The sequence below is a fragment of the Pungitius pungitius genome, chromosome 19, assembly GCF_949316345.1.
Source record: "Pungitius pungitius chromosome 19, fPunPun2.1, whole genome shotgun sequence".
Taxonomy (NCBI): domain Eukaryota; kingdom Metazoa; phylum Chordata; class Actinopteri; order Perciformes; family Gasterosteidae; genus Pungitius; species Pungitius pungitius.
Window position 1 is genome coordinate 10,075,366 of NC_084918.1, and position 18,240 is coordinate 10,093,605.

The following is an 18,240-nucleotide window of genomic DNA, read 5'->3' on the forward strand; positions in this document are numbered from 1 at the left end:
GACAGGAAATTGACTGCAAATGATGAGAGCCCATTCCTAATATTGCTAATTTACTTTAGCACGGCGGGTGTTTCTCCACCACCGGGTGTGTATTTGTTATAATTGCAACGGCTCCGACAAAAGGACGGTCAGTGAATGGCACATTGACTGAGTGTGCATGTGCCTATGAGTGTGTGTGGGGGTGTGTGTGTGGTGCAGGAGCAGCTCATGAGGCTGTGTGTGTGTGAAGTAAAGGTACTCAGGTTTATACATACATTTTGGCTTGTGTGTGTGTGTGTCCTCTTGGGGCCCACCCCTGCCTCTGGGTGCTATTGGGGCAGGTGTGTAGCCGACAGGCAGCAGTGATGGCTAGTTAGCCGACTCAGAGGTGAGAGGTTTAGTCTTAGAAGAGCTAGTTAGTGGTAGGCGGGATTAAGGTCTTGAAGTCAATAGTAGATGACTCCTTATTCTTCGGCGCTCGTTCGGGTTTGTTTGGAAAAATTCAAAAAATTGGTCCCACTGAGGTGCACACACTGTGTGGTTCTATCGAGGCCTTAGGCACCATTCTGAGGTAATGTATTTTAGATGGGAACCTGCCAACAATTACAAAATGTCTTATTTTTTCAGTCTCCAATTCATCAGAAGGTTAAACTAAGTGAGAATTGGACTTAGTGCAATCAAGAAAATAATCACGTTATTATCAAACTAAACTCTTTCAAGCTCACATTCTCAAACTGTAACACTAGTGCTGAAAAGGACAAACAAAATAACCGAAAAGGCATTTTCAACTCTGTGTATGAACTTGTAATATCGTTTTCATTCAAGCCAGTTTCACTCTAATGTCTCCTTGGCTGGAGTAAAAGAGATGTCAATCCCACTGTGGCAGACGGGTGAATAAAGATTAGGTATGAGCGGGAAAGTGAGAATATCGATCAGGTTCTGGGTTTATTTGTGAGAGTGCAGTAACGTGTCTGATGCGATAGCGAGCTGCTGTGCCAGGGAGGAGCAGCGGGTCGGCGTTTGTGTCGGTTTCGCACCATGTTTTTTGACACCGTGCCAGTCCGTGTGTACGTGTGCCAGTGAGTGCATCCACCTGCTTCTATGTGTTTATCTGTCTGTTTGCGTGTTCGTATGTGCACTCTACACGTCTGGCCGATTGTGCATGTGGCCGCTCGCCTTTGTGCACGTACTTGCGCCTGCACGCCTTGCTCTGCATGAGTGTGTTTCCCCTGGGCTTTCGGGGTAAGCCTTTGTGGCCTTGTGCTCCTCATCAGACTCTGTGTCTGGGGGCATGGCTGTAGGGTGGGCCTCCACCACGGGGACCCTGGGACCAATGGGGGACAATCACTGCTGCTTCATAGCTGCAAGGAAGGAGACAGACAGAGACTGCATGGATGAAAAGAGAAAAAAAAGAACATGAATTCTCTTTGCTTTACCGTTTTTTCCCTTTTTTTTTTTACTCCTTTCCATCCTGTTTGACCTAATCCCCCCTTCCTCTACATAAGAATCTGCAAAGGATTTCACAAGATATCAGCTTTCACGGGATTGTGTTCTGTGTGTGTGTGTATTATATGTGCCTTTTTTAAGAGGAATCTTCTGTCAACACTTCCTCATCTCCTCAGTCACATGATCTGGGTCTGTCACAGAGCAAAGAAGGCTTTTACCTGTGAGAGAGCTCCGGAAAGATGAACCTAACCTACCGAATAAAAATGTAATTCCACATTTACTACTAACAATATGACAAAACTAGGGATGACCTCTTTATACATGGTTACCAGTGAACAATAATCTGTATTATGATTTCATATCATATGAAGAAATATCATTTCAATTTTATGACCGGAATATCTATTATTATCTTCATTTCCCATTTTGACTTGCGCGGCGCTAAGCACAGAATCCAGAAACGTAAAATAGAGAGCACCGATAGAAAGGGGCATGAGATAAGCGGCCAATGGCAGGCTTAGAGCCACCATCTAACATCTGGTGAGTCATTTCTGCACACGGTGTGTTGATGCCAAACTGTGGATCGGAGCCACTTGTTTTTGTCCTCGAAAACTAAACAATCAAGTCAAATATTTGATAAATGATCATGGTAAGTCTTCGCTGTCATGGTTTAAGGTTTGGATACGTCGTTCTTAAAAATAGAAATTGACAAATTCACCGTTCGACATCCCAATCACCAATAGTTTCCACGCTGTTGTTTATAAACAAATAATCTACGGGCAGTTTTTTTCTTCCTATATGGCGTGAGGAACGACCGTTGCTCCTAATGATGTTCTGTTCAAACAACGTAAAAGGGGAGGTTCGTCCCACCGGCATGATTTTCTATTAGCTTTGTTTACTCGGCCTGCAGAAGACTTCAGGGGGCTGTTTGCATCTCAATAACAAAGGATCAGACTCAATGCTCTGACATTTGTTGCTGAGCCAAACTATGATACACTGCCTGCACTGGGAAGAGGTTCTTGCACCGTGCCAGTGACAGGCCCCTAGGTTTGAGGTCGAATCTGATCTTAACAAACATCTTGCCAAAAAAGTGTTACATAACCGGATGGGTTACAATGTGAAAGAGTGAAGAGTACACCTGAAACAACTGCATTGAAACCAAATATAGGAAATGATTGCTGTGCGTTATACAAGCCGTCATGAGCTAAAAGATGATTTTAGTCTAAGACCTGTTGACTGTTTCAAAATTCACTTTCATTGCATGACCTCGTCTAATTATCTGCCTTCTCGGTGTCTTTCTTTTGTTATGTGTTGGAAGCAGCATTTGTTGTTGCTCTTTGACTTTTGAAAGTGTCTAAAAAGTAACACAATTACATAGCGCTGCTCTCTGACGTGTGACAGCTTCAACCGCACACTAATCTATTCCTCTCTGCGCCGCACCCTGCCGCCTTCACAATGGATTCCACATCTCAACCTGTGACTTCACCTAGATCGAATTACCTGATCCCTTCCTTCTGTGAGAAGAAAAGTAGATTTCACCTTTGACCTCCATGAATTCTTGACAGGTGTCACACGAGGTGATGTGTTTCTTTTAATTCCAAAAAGAGGACTTTATCATAGTCGGAGCTGCAGAAAAACAGGTTCAGTGGTACATTAAGAGTAATGGGTGAAGGTAAGAGGATTCTGTTAACATTGGCAAACATATACATTTAATACATATACATCTTATACTTAATACTTTAAGTAATTTTAAATAGGCACATTTGACCAAATCAGGATCCAGCCAGGTGAACCGCTCTGCCCGACTCTTTATGCTTAAAGGTGCCGGCTTTAGACTTATATTCAAAGGTAAGATCGGAGAAATGAGAGTAGTATCAATCACATCAATCACCAGTGGGAACTTAAGGAGGGCGGGGGGTGGTTGAGGGGTCAGCAAGATGGAAAAACTAAAAAGTCAAAGGGTGTGTCGTCCGCCACAACTGCAATCGCTCATCTGCTTTGGAACAGAGACAGAGACAAACCATCAGAGCTGAATGGGGGGGCGGGGAAGAGAGATGGGTGATCAAAAGGATTGCAGCCACAACGAGGAGGCCTCTGACTGGACGGTTGTTGTCTTCATCCAGTTTGCTCTCATCGATGATCCTCTGAGAGATGCCTTACACTCAGACACTCCTGTCGGCCTACACAGCCACATACACACCAACGCCTGTCTGCATCGGCCAACACCAGGCTAATGATGGCTAACACACATTTTCAATTCTGTTTTGTAATTGATTACCAATGTGTTGAAATGAGCGGCCTTCTATAAATGTATCTAATTCCTAGTTGCGTGTACATCTCTACAGCCACAGTCACACACAGACCTCTTGGTGAAAGGATTAGAAGCGGTCTCCGCATTTCTAATCACAAGATATTTCTCAGATGCAAAGCTAAATTACCTACATTACTATAGTAATTGGATTTATTGCCCTTTTTGTTCCAGCAGCACGGGAGAAACCCACTGTAGGTGAACAGCAAGACAACCCTACCTTACATATTTCAACTCCTCCAAACTGCTATTGTCTTTTCCCAACCAGAAATCTGTTGTGGACTCCTTCTCGGTATCAGCTCAACCTGCTTGGATTCAGGCCGTTTAGCTTCTAGCAGCTTATCACTGGGAGATCCTCCAGCTCTGATAGACACCGACAATAAAGTGCACTCCCATAATGAAGTGCTGCTTAGCATTAAGCATTCATAGCTTCAAGTGGGAAGCATAACATCCCACGGGTCGCTTTCACTCGCAAACCACAATAATGGCACTTTCATTTAACCCCTTAATGTATGTTAATCCAGGGATGTCAATGGGTTCTCTTAACACTCGTGAACAGGCCGTCGGGAGGCGAGAGGCCGGCAAGGATTGAGCTGAACACACAGACAAAGGCTGGCTTGAAAGACGGCCCTCATATTTGATTTAATAAAGAGAGCCTTCCGTAAAAACAAAGGCCCATTGTTGGCTCTTGGCTCTGCGTGCTATGTTTGGTGTGTGTGTGTGTGTGAGCAAGGGATGGAGTGGGGGGTTGCATGTAGGGCTGCATGTGTGTGTGCTCGTGGGTTCTGTGAGTTTCATCCACCCACTTGCTGTTCTGCCCGGGCCCTCTCTCTGCTTTTACTTCTCCTGGCACGGATGCCCGTTTGGTAGACTACATGCCTCAAACGGCCAGAAGAAGGGTTTAAAGACAGGGTAGGGAGAGGGAAGCTGATGAATATGTACGGCCCATTGAAAGTAAAATCCCAGCAATCCCTGGAGACCAGAGCTTAGAAGTCATTGCCCAAGCCCAGAGGGATCTCCATCTGTTTTACCTTTAGCTTCTTCTATCCATCCATCTATTTATCTGTCTATCTATCTACTTAACTATAGTGTTTCTGCAAAGTGGAAGCCTCTATATCTGTGTATGGCAGAAGTGGCTTCATATGTCGGTGGACACACACACACACAAGTACAGGTATGTAAATGCGTGCATATACTGTTTATTTGTACACGTCTTGTGTGTGTTTGTGTGCACATTTACTGTAGTGTGTGTCTCATAGAGGCCTGAGTGGTGCCTGGCTATGACAGAAGCAGACCGCAAATCAGGAGTAAATCAGGACCGGGGGGCATGCCGGCTTCACTGAGGGGGAAGTGAGACATATTCACTGAGACCAAATCAGCCTCGATCTGGCCTCAGAAAACCCTTTATATCACTGACCCAACAACCAACCAACCCACCCACCCACAAACACAGGTTGTCTATGTGAGTTGTGTGTCTGTGGATGGGCACAACGCTTATTGTTTAACTTTCTGTAGGGATTTTGAAGCGGACTTATGTTCCGATACAAACCAGTTTGAACAAATTAGTGTAATTTTACTGTAATGAGGCGCTTCATTTATTTCCACCCCCTGTGGTATGCTGTCATTTTAGTCTAAATGCCACCATACAGCCAACCTCCTGCAGTATTTAAGAAGACTGGGTGACTGAGACCATGAGTTCGAGTTTCAAATCAAACGTATTTCTTTTTCTTTTTTTTTCAGGGAGTTGACCCCTTGGAGGCTATTTGAAAAAATGCAGGTTTAAGGCAAAAGGGCTTTCTTTTTCAGACGCAGAGGTTGCTGCCGGACTGAAGCGGTCTCAAGGGATGTCTAGTAAAAACAAAAAATGCTAGACATCACCAGACACCAGACATGATGAAATGACGAGCAAACAGACGATATAAGAGGCTTTAGATTAACTGTATATTTTTAAGATTTCCTAAACACCTTCAATAATACCTGCTTTCCTCAAAAAGTGTGGAGGTGTTTGCAAGAGTAGCATGGTTGCTTTGGACTGATATCTTTGTTCATCCTCTCCTAAAACCGACGCACAGTTTGGAAGAAGGCAGACACGATGCAGACGGATTGAGTTTTAAAGGATACATTTTGCTTTCAAAAGCAAACGGAGGGATGGATGGGTACGTTCAAACGTACAGTGCAGGCTCGTTGTACAGCTTAGTACTTGTTTGACTGCCAACCGAACAGTTTCTGCAGTTCCCATCCAGCTGCTTTTGAGTTTTCCTGGCACCAAAGTATCAATGCATCACATCAGAACAATGACAGACCCACATGCTCAGAAGTCCTTCACTCCTCTTTGTTGGCAAAACACAGTGTCTGCTTTCTAAGATCCCATCAAATCCTTATTTTTACGTGAAATTAAATGAAAGTGTGCATCTTTTGGCGGTCAAAGTGAAAAAAGTAAAACTCACAAGTCAACATGACGGCTTCAGAGCTTTGATACGACCGAGTACCAAACATTTTGATATGTAGATATTTAGTACCACTCTGATACCAAAGGCCGTCGCGTTTCTCATGACGTGGTAGCGGCAGTTTGTCTGGGTTTTTCTGCGAGCCCTGGAGGGAGAGGGAGGGGGGGGGGATGGGGGAGGGGGGGCGAATCTGCGAGGTATTGTGTTGGCCGGCTACTGCTCTGCCAGACACAGGCCATCCCAGGTCACCGCCACTCCACAGCTAATCTGTGTCATCACCACCACCTTCTCCCGCTTTTCCTGACAACGTGTTACAGCCCCACAACCCCCCCCCCCCCCGTCCGCCTCCTTGCCTCTCTAAATCCCCACTCACTTTTTCCTTTCATCTATTCTCTCTCTCTGTTTTATCCTCCTCCTCACCCTTTTTATTTTTGTAACCCACTTGCTCCAATTCACAATTTTTATTCATTCATTTCAAACCTCCTCTTCCTTTTTTTCTCTCCCTACAGTGTCTCATCTCTCTTCCTCTTCTCATTACTCACCCTATTTTCCTAATGCTCTTGCTTTTGCTATGCTTCCTCCTTCTCTCTCTCTCTCTCTTTGTGCTCTATCCCTCCCATTCTCCAGCGCTCTCCTCACATCAGAAAGTGTTGGGTTTTGACATCTGCCTGCAGGAGCAGTGACCCATGAAGTAATTAGAGGAGGAATCTCGCCTTCTCTTTCTCCCTCCCCTCCCTCCTCTCCATCTTCTCCACTCTCTGTCGGCTTCTGAGCTGAAGATCATACAAAAAAAAGCTGGTTATGTTTACTCCCTGATCCATCTAATTTCTGTAACGAGGACCGAGCGGGCCTCATCTCCTTACCGCGCCACGCTTAAGCCAAGGCGTTGGGCTGGAGAGGCGCCTCGGGGCCCCGCGGGGCACTGTGGAGCCTCAACCACACCGCTGAGCCGCGGAGACGAGACCGGGACCTAACCGGATTAACTCCCAACCGGCACAGGTAGAGGGACCCTGCTTCAAACAGGCGCACACACACACACACACAACATGCATACATGTGCACACAGAGCGAGAAGCAACTTTACACCATTAAATGTATCATCGAAAAAAAAAGTGCTGGGATGAGACATCTATGTGATTATACGTGTGTGTGTGTGTGTGTGTGTGCGTGTTTGTTTGTTTGTTTGTGTGTGTGTGTGCTGCAGAGAAAATAAATAAAGTAAAAACTTCAGATACTGCAATATGAGATGAGAGAACACAATTATGAATTGCTCCGGAGCTTACGGCCACTCCGGTGATAACTCTCAAGTGCTGTGGTATCAAATTGCTAGAGCATAGAAATCTCCCCTCCACCCTCCTTCCAAACACACACACACACACACACACAATTGAAAATATTTGCCCGTGGATTGCAGAAGTAATATGAAAGGTAAGGGTTGATGTATAATGCAACAAAGGTCTGAAGGCCATTCTAAAACATGACCGGCTTGCATGTCAAATGTTTTTCTGGACATCATTAGATTGTTTTTGCATGTCTTAATTTACAGATGATTTATTTAGGAAGGTCTTGAGGGATTTTACGAGTTAGATTGTGTCAGTGCTGCTGCTGTGTATCGCGCAGATCACATTGTTCATCATCATGCAAGAAAAGGGAGGGAATAAATGAAAATAAATGATGATATGCGTTCGGATAGCATCAGCACTACTCATGTAACCACTTATTGCTTTATTCCTGATATTTTTTGTCTGGATAGTCGAGGTAACACTAGGGATCTGTTCCAAAAGAAAGAAACTAAAAGCCTTCAACACAAACTTGCTCAATACGTGATGAGGGTTTTCATTAACCCTGTTTATTTACCAACTGCAGGTAATTGTATTTATGGTTTTTTATATAATGTAGGTTAAGTTTATCCTTAAAACAAGTTTGTTTAACATGTTGAAATTACTTAAACGACCACTGTGTCTCATTGAGAAACGATAGGGTGCCTTATGCGTAGGTATCAGATAGCTGTGACAAAATATTGGTATTTGAAGCTTTCAATGAGACTGGGCTGAAAGACAATATGATTAAAATTCACATATATGCATTTACATGAGCACTATACGTGTTTTCGAAAAAGCTTATTAGAGAAAACAACCTTCAACATTCCTACTCCTCTAAATGTAGTCACCACTGCTATTAAGCAACTTTATAAATAACCAGTCACAGTACCTCCTCCCATTTACATCATCACGAGGTGTTCTGTTTCTTCATGCTGTGCTCCAGAAGCAGTTGACGGATTCACCATGGCGTGCGTGTCTGTCCTTTCCTGTGCCCGTCCGCCTGACAGCTCGAGGCCAAAGACACTCGCCAGAGCAAGGCCACTCTAACCCAATTGGACCATCAATTACTACTGATTACCCTGAAACTAGCATCTGTCTCAGGAAGTATTTAACCAATATATTCTCCATAGTGGCATACGGCAGCAGAATGAACTGTCACATGTCAATGTGGTTTAATCAGGTTGTTACATGTGTGATATGTTCAAACGCCTGCGACTGGGCTAATGGAATGGTTGACGCAATCCAACAGGGCACCTGTCTGCCGCACTGCTACATGTCTGCTTTTCTGTAGTGCAGTGTTCGTAGTGTAATCAAATGACAGCTGAATGTAAATTTAGCCGACATGAGGAAAATAAAAGCACACAAGATGTCTTTTAACTTTTGTCACTGCTTTGATTTAGCCGTTACCCATAGTGCAACCTGAAGGTAAAGTCAGGTCTTTATTGAAACACATAACTTGCAGTACTAAACTGTTGTATTGTGTTTACCCTGTAAAACCGGGAGTAGGGAGGTTACCCAGGAGAATTTGTGTCAGTCAAGCCCATTGAGTTGGTTACACAATCTGCCAATGGGATTTTTAGACCAGGTGTGTGTGTGTGTGTGTGTGTGTGTGTGTGTGTGTGTGCGTGTGTGTACGCATGCACATGTTGGTAAAACAATCTGTCAGTATTTTGACAGCCATGTCACACGCCGGGCGGGGATGGGTCTCGGGGGATCCTGCAATGAGAACTCGTGATTACCCCTCTATGCACGATTCCTATATTTAACCCCGGCAAGCGTGACTTACATGTAGCGCGGATGACTTCCTTTGCAGCGGGAAATTGTTTTGGCAGCAGGTGCGGAGGGTCGTACAGGGCATGCAAAAAAAAAAAAAGTTTTCAAGGTGACCCAAGGCACAGTGGTGTAGCAATGAATGCCTTTGCCATCTGTCTGTCATTAAGGTAAGTGGTTTGGAAACAGCGTCATTTAGTCAAACTACAGGATTCAAAAGGAAGCTTTTGGAAGACACTGATGTTAAAATTAAGTTTTGTTTTTTAATTCAGTTTCTTACGGTGAGGCTTTGATTATAAATCAATTGCTACACGAATTTAGATACATGTATTCAATTGTCATATTGTTTTTGGTACAGTTTTTCATGAAGGTGTTATTGAGGAAATGATATGAAAACTGAGCTGCTCAGTATCCCCACAGTCTTATAATAAGCCAATAAGCAGTTTCACTGTAGCTATTGGAGGTCAAGTGCCTTGCTCAAGGGTAGCTCTCTAGTAATTGCTGAGGGAGGTGGGCTGAAGTTGGGCCAGGGGCCACTTTCTCGCGGGGGCCCTGACACCAAGCGTGCCGCTAAGTTTTATTGAGACTGGGGCTTACGATGAGTTTAAATTGTCTTACAGACTGAGAGCTTGCCCCATGTAGAGTATTAATGTTTCAGTTCGGGGATGTTACTGTAATACTGTAATGTGAAACCCCCACGCGCTGCAGAAAAAAACACTGTTGTGTTTTCCCCCTGGTGTGTGTGTTAATGGCAGTGGCAGGGTGACATAACATAACTCTTGATTTATAAGGCCATTTGAAATGCCGTGGCAGGCGGGGGCCGTACCCAGAGAGCGGGCAGGGAGCATCGCTGACAGCTCACTGTCCGCCCAACTCTCCCTCCTTGTCTCCCCCCTCGACGGTCTTTTGTTCTGTCTCATCTGATCGGTACACTCTTCTGCACGTCTCTCCTTCTTGCTTTTCACGCACAGCTCTTTTATCCATTGTGGTGGCGAAGGGTTATGGCACCCGTGGGACTTTTACGGCTCACACAGCGACACTCCTCTGCGCCGCTGAGTTTGAAAAGACACACTGCCAATGTGATGGGAACTTTTACACGAGGTGACAACCAATACTTTTTGGTCACCAAAGACAAAGATCGTCAAAGATCTTGAGGGGGTAAGGGGGGGGCAGCTAAATTGCGATATCCTTTCAAATCACCTGCTTGCCTGTCAGCTATAGGGCGTTTTGGGGAAAGTTTGTAACGTATAATCTTAGGTTGATTTAATGTGACATGTTCATATAAGCAATTTGGGCATTGTGAGTAAAATGGCTCAAATGAGGGTGGGGTCTGGGGTTTAGGTAGAGGTCAACGCCTGTCGGTGTGCGCAGGTATGAGAGTAATGTATTAAGAGACACACACCTGTTCAGCCCCCAGGACTAAAAGGTCGTGGAGACAAGAGTGAAAACGAACCTGTCAGATGTTTCATAATTATCCGTTTGTGTGCTTCTGTAACTGAAAGTGTGTTTCCCTGTAAACTAAGCTGCGTGCGTATTTCGACAGAATTCTGCAGTAAATAGACAGGGGATTTAAGGGCGTCACCTGAGAGGCTGCACTGTGAGTCCCCAAATCTCCACAGCAACTAAGACAAAAGCGCAGGTGGGGTCACCCATTGTGGTCGCCATGAGTGTACATATATACGATACCTGTATGTAAGCATGTTCACGTTACTGGGGACATTTTTGGAAACCTACTACTGTAACGCGATCGCTAAAAAATAGTGAGGAACACAATATGAGGCACAAGCAGGTTTGACTGGGTGGGAACTGAAGTAGCATCCGCGCTCGGTGGGGGAATTCCCTGAATGGAAACAGATCCCTACACATCCAACAGGCTGGGGTGTTTGTGTATTTAGGTATGTTTAAAGAATGTTGCCACCGCACATTGTCCCTGTTGACAGGGAAACGGATCGCCGCATTAAAGAGAGAATATCAGCTAAGGAAAAGAGAGGAGTATCATTGCTTAAGGAATGTGGCTCCTGAAAGAAAATCCAAAAGAGAAGCTTGAAATGATACTGTTTCACCACAGCCTTTTCATTTCTGACAGCACGTCAGTAGGTCAGCTTGGGAAGCCTTCAGTTGGCCAAAGATTCTGAAAACACATTTAAATGAATCACTTTATTTTTACTAAAAAAAGAAATACAGTCATAATTTGATCATCTTTACATATACTAATTATTTACTATTCTAGATATGTTATTGAAGCTATTTATTACTGCTTAATTTCTTCACCCACTCAGAATGAGTAACTAACTGGACAGATCCCAAATTTGATGTAAGTATGTTGTACTTCAAATACCAAAGGAAAAACCAAACATATGTAGGTTAAAGATTGATCTGACATTTATTAATTGTAATCGATTGTCACTTTTATCATAATAATATTTCTTCAGTGACAATTTTGTTTAAAGTATGTAATTATTTTTAAGAATTTCTATTTCTATATATATATATATATAATATTTCAAAAAATATATAGTCATAAGTGACAGTCCCCTCAAACATTTTAAAATATCTGTTATGCTTAAAAGTAAATGTTCACACAACAATCTATTGACCTTATTTTTAAATTACTTTTATTATTATGGTGATTTTCTAGCAATTTTCCAATAAAGGCGTACATCATGGAAACAGCACTGCTGTTAGTAATATTGGTTGGATAAATAAAAGGTCTGGACTAAAGAGTTTGGTTAAAGAAGAAACCTGTGGGAACGGAGTTGCCTTTAACTGTGACTCATTGCTGTGGTTGGGCTAACTGCTCTGACCCCAGCATCAGTCACCATCAGCCCACAGACAGCCTCTCATTTTACCGTCTGAGGAATTCACCACCCTATTCAACGCCGGAGCTGCTGTAAGACTATACTGCTGTAATCCAAATCAACAGTAATCCTGAATTATCTATGTGAGAAAGGTTGTGAGCTGTTGATAAAAAATAATTTTTAAAGGCATGCACGCATGTGCCATACATCCTGCACACGTAACATTATTCCGAGCCTGGCTGAGAATTTAATTATTGTTTAAACTGAGAGCCACAGCCAAATCTCAGTGATGAAAACAAATCCTTCCAGAGCCAAACATTGTTAGGGATTTTAAAATTGTGTTGTCTTACTGAAAACTGTTACCGGATTAAGACGAGAAGTGCAAATCAAACACAGCCTAGATAAATACGGTAAATCCCTGCCAATTGCTTGCAACTTCCTAATGTTAGTCTCAACCATGAGTCATTGTTGTCTGGCGGGTCATGTTTCAGTTAGATTAGCAGTCATCTCACGAATGCATGTTTTCCTGGAGATTAAGTCTTGTTAGCTTTCGACTTTATGGATTTAATGAAACTCACATGATCTCTCCTGATTAACTTGAACCCACACCATTAAAACCTTTTTTATTCTGTGTGTGTGTGTGTGTGTGTTTGTGTCCTTCGAACTACCAGGAACACAAATAACGTCAGCTCCGACTTCTCAGGCAGTGGCCCTCTTAAAATCTACGCGTATCCAAACATCTCCCCCCCCCCTTGGCTTTTTTGTTTTTTTGTTTTTCCCTTTAAACACCCGGCCCTGTTATCACCCTTGCTTCCTCTTCCCTCCTTCCCTCACCCTCCTTTATTTTTCAAAGCATGAGAACAGGGCCGGGGCGATTAAGGAATCCTAGCCCCGGCTAATCACCCCGGACTGGAGCACTTCCGCCGCGCTGATTACCGAGGAAACCATTAAGGAGAAGAAAGTGGCTGGATCTTTCATCCTGGTCGGCCAGGCTCAGGGGAGGTCAGAGAGGGGTGTGTTTGATAGGCCATTTACCCTTCCTGTTCTTATTATTCCAGCATTTCCTCTATCTGGACTCGACACGACTGCAGCGAGCGTGGACCCCGGGCCGGTCCTGTCTCCCCCCCCCCAAGGGGCTGTAATCATTGCCATACTGGTGTCCTGGACTCAATGGTACGAATGCATGACACCGCGTTGATTCACAGACACACGTAAATGTGCACATGCCCCCCACCCCACCCCCCACGCCCCCTTCATCACACATTCCACTCCCTCTCGCGCCCTCAAACGCACATTATACTGGTGACTTGGGCTGCAGCTTACCCCCCCCCCCCCCCCTTTCCATCAGTACAAGGTCTAGCTGAGCCGCAGTGACCCTGGAAGAACACATAGCAGTAGCTTCCCTTCCTTCATTCTTTTCCAGCCCTACTCCCCCCCAGCGTACACCGAGGGCCTCGTGGGTACTGTCACAGATGGTGCTAATGACGTATGCCCCAGCAGAGGCAGCGCCCTCGTTCGCGGTAGACTGGTGACATATGCTCAGTCGCAGGGCCATCAGTGGAGCACGCCGGCCCCCGGTGTCCGAGAGACCCCCCCCCCCCCCCCTGTAACCCCATATACTATATACTCCGACATCCCAATGACAGAGGCCGCCCCTAAACAAACAGAGAGGGCGGCTCGGCCTCTTCGTCTCTCTTCATTGTGGTTCAATCTGTTTCTTTCTCAGTCCCCCCCACCCCTCCCACTGTCTGTTTCTGTCTCTGCCTGTTACTTCTCCCTCCCCTGTGTTGTTCATCCCTCCCCTGCCTTTTTACCCTAATGTCCCCACCGAGTCGGACTTGATGGATGACCCTTTGCTTTGGCGATTAGGGTCCCCGTGGGGGCCCCTTCCCCCCTCTGTAGGAATCCGCGCACGGCGGAGTGACAGAGCAAGTTCCGGCCGCCGCCTGCCTCTGAGTGTGAACACGTGCACAGCAGATATCAGGGGGATTCGTATAGAAGGGTGACAGGACGTATCAGCAAAGTGGACTATCATGGTGGGTTTTGCCCAAAGCACTAGCTAGTCCTCGTGTGTCCTGTGGTCTTCCCCCCTCCACCCAAGCCGCTTGTGCCCATACTGTCGCAGAGGTACTGAGATGAGATCCGATGTGTTGCAGTGTTCTGATTTTATTCCACCTCTGGGCTTTATAAGTTTTAGTATCTCTTCAAAAGAAATATAAAAACAAGAGTGGAAAAACGACATTTGAAATTTAGATTTGATTATTAAATGTGTTGCTAATGAAGTTATCATGCATTTCAAAACAGTACATTGTTACAGTGTCCCAAGGTGATACAGATGAACACACACTTTAAAAAAAAAAAATGTAAAGCCCCTAAATGGGGGAATTCCTTGAACATGAGGGTGAGCCATTGTCCCTGTAACACAAGCTTCTCCGTATTACTGTCAAGCCACACTGATGCACTCCGGATGAATAACTCTCCAGAGACCTTTTTTAGTGTATAGTGATGCCACACCAACCTTCAGTACAACGGCATTCCTTGAAAAGTTAAAAAATTGGACAAAAGTGGACAAATTACCAAATTACACGGCAGCCCGGGAGAAAAACATATTGGAATCAGTCAAAAGTGTTGGAGGAAAAACAGTGTGTCGTGTTACTGTAACCAAGAAGATGTAACCGTAGACACCTTTTGTTCAAGATAAAGCAGAAAGACAGTTGTCTCACCATTCGTTTAAAGGGGATTTTTAGTTGACCTCATGACCAGATTAACTTTTCCAAGTAAATGCCTCAGCAGTAAAGTAGTTAATCATTAATAGACCAGTTGCATACATTATTTATCCAGTCAAACATTACGTGAAAAACATACTAAAAGCGGTCATTTAGAAATTGATTAATTGATATGGATTCTACGTATATACGGATGTGGACTTTGCAGGTTGAAACAGTGGAATTGAAACATTGAAACACTGGTATTGTTAAAATCCTGTTTAAAAGAGAGACCTTTACTGCTATAACATGTGTTCCTATTCAGACGTTAAATAAATATCCAATCTAAAGCACATGGACAAACAGGATTTGTGCACTTTCTGCTTCCAGATGATTTTTTTTTCCTGTAGCTCTGTGATTAGTTTTCTGTTTACTTCGGAGAGAAAGGAGAGGGTTTACTCACAGCAAAACATATTAATAGGGCTAAATTAAGGAATGCCACATTCTTAAGAAATCAAGCTTCATAAGCACATTTAAGTACATTTAAAGATGTACTAATCATAGATTGGATTTAATTTATATTGGTAAATAACATATTGTACCAACAATCCACATCAATCAAGATATTACAAAGGCAAGTAGCAATTAAGTGGTTAAAATGTGCCTGTACCCTTGTTCCTTATGTAAGCTGCAGGATAGTCACAACTTCTGTTCAGAAGTAAAATAGCACTACAGTGACCATAGAATATTAGTGGAATAAGTATTTAGATCTCGTACTTAAGAATAAGTAACAGTACCACAATTTCAAAATATTGCATTTAATACAGATCAAAGCCCGTTTTTTTAACTCAATGTTTTTGGTCACAAAACCTAGGGTTAAACTATATTGACGTAAAGTACAAGTGACTCAAAGTATTTGACTGGATGCACCCAGCTTCTTTCCACAACTGACAAAGATCATTGCCCAGCTATGGAAAACAAACATCAAATGCAGATACAGTATCCATACTAAATACAACCATTAAATTGAGGAAAAAATGATGACATATATAACAATAAGGGGACTGCAAAGTCTTTTGGCCTTTCAACTACTGTTTTGAAGACATTTTTTTCATTTTCACAAACAAAGAGGAATGAAGTATTTGCTCATTTTTTTAAAGGAGAGAAGAATTCCCAATATGCGCTAAATGATTGAAGAAAGAGCTAATCTAGATTCCGCTTGCAGTATCAAAAACTTCCCCGGTGGTCTTAAGGGGTCATCATCCTTAAAGATAATGGACACCATGTGAGGAACCCCTGCTCCCACAGACAAAACAGTGGGCCGCATGAAAAGGAGGAAAGAAGAGGTAGCATATTTATGTTTCCCGAAGAGCTCACATCCGGGGATAATCTTCAGTATCCTTAGATAATCTTTAGCAGTTTATACGCACCGGCTGAGCTGTAATTAATGGCAGGGAAGTTATGCCATGCTGACCGAGGGATGTCTGTCCTATCGCAGCGCAGGCTGTTCGTTAGCATCTCCTGCTTCCAATTTACAGTTGGTTCATTGTGGCAAGAAACCTCAGCAGACGATGCTCAACTACTTTTTCATCTAAAGCAAGTCAAGTGGTCTTAATAGCTCCTGTCAAGAGATTATGTTTTCCATGTAAACATCATTTTAAAAAGTTCAACTAATCAAATGACCTAAAAATCAATGGAAACACATGCATGATGACATGCAGGACTAGAAATATCTTGTTATTTAGCAATCAAAACGCTGCTTTGGAAAATATAGGTCCAACCCAAACTGAATTTCTAATTTAAAAAATAGTTTTTTCTGAGTATTTATCCTCACCGGTGCTTTAAAACTACAACACAACTTGAGGCCACACAAGTAAACTGGGAGCGGATGAGCGTGTGCCCATCCCTGCGCTGTGAGATGTGTGGGAACTGCAGCTCTCTTGTCACGCCGGCTCCAGTGTCTGTCATTTTTCATCCCAGCGTGGAAGAGGAGAGGATGTGTGTGTGTTTGTGTGAAAAGAACACCTGGCAGAGAACGAGACCTATAACCCCCCAACCCTCCGTCGGCTGACCTGAACACCCCCCCCACACACCCGTCTCTTCCTTCCCCACCTCCCCTCGCTCCGCCCCCCTCCATCCCACCTTCTTTCCTTCCCTCCTTCCCAAGACCCCCGAGGGGAGAGATGGATCTGTGTCTGGTGCTGGTGATGCCAGTGATGTCACTCTTGGCATCCTGAGTTTTGAGAGTTCAGAGGAGCGATCACACTTTGTTTACAGTGCAATGCAGACATGCAGCGCGTGAAACCCTTTGTGTATATAGGTCAGGTATTGTATACAGATTGTGGTCAAGTCCTTCTATCATTTGCTTTGTCTTCAAATGTATGTTTTGTATAATGAGACATTCAAGACTGTTTTGCACCTCTGGTAGAAAAAGCTTGCAGTCCGGCTTTCTTGGGGTTTCTTTTGTTCATTTACTTAAACGGCAGAGATGATGAGAGGAGCGTAGGGCAAACAAAACTTAATGGAGACCAGGAAGGACACATGTTTCCAGAGGTGGGGATTAAGCTTTTGAGAATAAAACTTCACAGTCCAGCCAAGATGTCCCTAAAAGAGTAATAGAAGAAAAGCCCATCGATTCAAACAAATTAGAAGGAGACAATTCATAGGGGTCAAGTAGTGTATTAGAAGAGCACAAAATCTACGTATTGTTTTATATGTTTTATAAGCAGATCTTGACAAGCACACAGCATCCTTGATCGGTTCAAGAAATCTCAGTAAGTATGCACCCAGCGAGAGAGGAGTCCTAAAGAGATACCTTATGTGGTTTACATGTAAACTCCCTATATGTAAACACAGGCATGAAGACAAATATTCCCACAATGCCCGCAATGCTTTATGTGGCTGGATTTGTTTTTGAGGATTCGGGCCTTGTCTTCGGGCGGAGACACGCAAGAGAAGGCAGCAGAGCACATGTCACATGAGAGTCAGTCTGGATGAAAAGACTCGTCTCTCTTTTCCTCCGTCAAGTCGGCGCAGTGTGCGGCCATGCGGCAGAAGTTTATGGATCTCAAAAGTCTTGACATTGTCCCATCAATTACAAGGCGCTGATGTCATCGGCCCATCTGAGTCTCCGGCAATACTTTCGACATGCAGTCAAAGTCACAGAAGTCAAAACGTATTCCAGGCACATATTTGAAACCCTCACCTTTTTCCAGAGAGCTGTCAGTAGCTGAGCTCAGAATGAATGTTTCCGCATTCATGTGTGTGTGTGTGTGTGTGTGTCTGTGACAGACAGACTGAGTGTGCACTCGCCTGTGTGTGCAAGTGCAGTAATTAACACTCCCTTCTTGATGTCAGATAAAAGGATGAAAAATGGTATGGTGTCAAGAAAAAAAAAGGGCGTCTCCCTCACCAGTTGTAGCTCTAGTTATCTGATCAATACCATGCAATTACAGAGATTTATGT